Genomic DNA, 2,855 nt, shown 5'->3' on the forward strand with positions numbered 1-2,855 from the left:
CATCTGTGTGCATGAGAGATATTGGTGTGTAGTTTTCTTTTTCTGTGTTATCCTTACCAGGTTTTGGTATCAGAGTAATACTGGCCTCATAAAATGAGTTGGGAAGTATTGCCTCCTCTTTGATTTTTTGGAAGAGTTTGAGGAGAATAGGTATTAAATCTTCTTTGAATGTTTGGTAGAATGCACTGGTGAAGCCATCTGGTCTTGGACTTTTACTTCTTGATAGGTTTTTGATGATTGTTTCAATTTCCATACTGCTGATCTGTTTATTTAGACTTTCCAGTTTTTCTTGATTCAGTCTCAGAACCAGTACTCTAAGTACTGGTTCATTTCTTCTAGGTTACTAATTTTGGTGTTATATACTTTTTCATAGTATTCTTGCATGATCCTTTGTATTTCTGTGCTGTCGATCGTAATTTCCCCTCTTTCATTTAGTGAGTCTAGACAAGGATTTGTCAATTTTATCAACCTTCTCAAAGAACCAGCTCTTTGTTGCATTTATTTTTTCTATCTTTTTTTTTTTTCAGTTTTATTTCTTTCTGCTCTAAGTTTGATTATTTCTTTCCCTCTGCTGACTTTAGGCTTCATTTGATCTTCCTTTTCTAGTTTTTGAAGATGAAGTGTTAGGTTGTTTATTTGGGCTCATTATTGTTTTAATGGTTGGAGGTAGGCCTGTAATGACATGAACTTTCCTCTTCTGTCCGTTTTTGCCATGGCCCCAAATTTTTGATATGTTGTCCTATCATTATCATTCATTTCTATGTATCTCTGATCTCTCTTTTTTATTTCTTCTCTGACCCAGTTATTTTTCAGTAGCATGTTGTTTATTCTCTGTGTGTTTGTGATTCTTCCTGGTTTCTTTTTGCACTTGATCTCTAGTTTCAAAGCATTATAATGGTTGGTATGATTTCAGCCCTCTTATATTTGCTGAGGATATCTCTGTGACCCAGTATGTGGTCAATTCTTGAGAATGATCTACGTGCACTAGAGAAGAATTTATAAGCAGCTGTTTTGGGATGGAAGGCTCTGTAAATGTCAATTATGTCCAGTTGGACTAAAGTGTCATGTAAGGATGTTATTTCCTTATTGATTATCTGTTTGGATGATCTGTCCATATCTGACAGTGGGGTATTTAGGCCCTATTATGATAGTGCTTTAGTCTGTTTCTCCCTTTAGTTCTGTTAGTAATTGCTTTATATATTTCGGGGCTTCCTGATTGGAAGCATAGATATTAATAAGTGTTATGTCTTCTTGGTGCATGATTCCCTTTACCATTATGAAGTGTCCCTCCATATCTTTCTTCACTTTTTTTATTTTCAAGTCCATTTTGTCTGATATTAGTATCGCTACTCCTGCTTTTCTCTGAATGTCATTTGCTTGAAATATCATTTCCACCCTTTTTCTTTGAGTCTATATTTGTCTTTGGAGGTGAGATGTGTCTCCTGGAGGCAGCATATGGTTGGGGTTTGTGTTTTGATTTATTCTGCAACTCTGTGCCTTTTTATTGTTGAGCTTAGTCCATTTACACTGAAGATAATTATTGAAATATGAGGTCTTCTTATAGCCATTTTATTTTTTGCTTTGCGTAGCTAGGTGTTTCCATTGCTTCCTTGTCCTTGTGTTTCTGGGGTTTTTGTTTGTTTGTTTGTTTGTTTTTTATTGGCTTTTGTGGGTTTTACCTCCGGTTCTTCTTGTTTTATGTTATATACTTCAGTTTGGAATCCTTGGTGTGTGGTTATCATTACGAATATGTAAAAGATAGTTATATGTATACAGTCATCCATTTTCTTCTATGGGTGCCTTATCTCCTTTTCTCTTTGAGAATTTAGATCTTTGAATCCTCCCCTTTTCAATCATTGTTATCTCAATTTGTTCCTATGTATGCTGAACGTTCATTATTATCTTGCTATAGCAATTCTCTTCTTATTATTTAAGCTTATAATGCCCTTTTCTTAGTAAGGGTTGCACTCCTCTGCTTCTATTTGCATGACAGTCACTTTACTCCTAATTATGTAATTTTTTTTGTTTTGTTATTTTTTTTTAGATGAGCTGACAACTTTCAGTATTTCCTGTAGTGCAGGCCTTGTAGTGGAGAATTCCCTGAATTTTTGTATGTCTGGAAAAGTCTTAATTTCTCCTTCATATTTAAAAGAGAGCTTAGCTGGATACATAATTCTAGGCTGGTAGTTTCTTTCACTTAATAGTTTAAATATTTGATTCTATTTCTTTCTCGTTTGTATGGTTTACTCTGAGAAGTTCAAAGATAATCTAATGGATTTTCCTTTATATGTTATCATCTTCTTTTCCCTGGCTGCCCTGAGAATTCTGTCCTTGTCATTGATTTTTGTAACTTTAATACAATGTGTCTTGGTGAAGGCCTTTTTGGGTTGAGATAATTGCGTATTCTGTTGACTTCTTGAATTCCAAGCTCCAGCTCATTTCTTACAATTGGGAAATTCTCATCTACTATTTGTCTGAAAATGCTTTCTAGTCCCTTCTACTCTTCCTCGCCTTCGGTAATGTCTATTGTTCTTATGTTTCCTCTCCTGACGGTATCAGTTAGTTCTTGCATTTCTCTTTCATTGTTTTTCATTCTTCGGTTTCTCTCTTCTTCCTTCTGATTTATTTCTAGATTTCTGTCTTCGCTATCACCGATCCTTTCCTCCTTTTGGTCGACTCTACTTCTCAAGCTTGCTTTTTCATTTTTCCACTCTTGCAGTGTGTTCTCCAGACATTCTATTTGGTTCCTTTTGAGGGTTGCAATTTCCTTGCTCTGCTCATCTAGTTTTTTCAATTCCTGAAATTGGTCATTTGAGTTGTTTTGGATCTCATTGAGTTTTTCAGAAGTACCATGC

Source organism: Pteropus vampyrus, unplaced genomic scaffold (genome assembly GCF_000151845.1).
Source record: "Pteropus vampyrus isolate Shadow unplaced genomic scaffold, Pvam_2.0 Scaffold561, whole genome shotgun sequence".
Classification (NCBI taxonomy): Eukaryota; Metazoa; Chordata; class Mammalia; order Chiroptera; family Pteropodidae; genus Pteropus; species Pteropus vampyrus.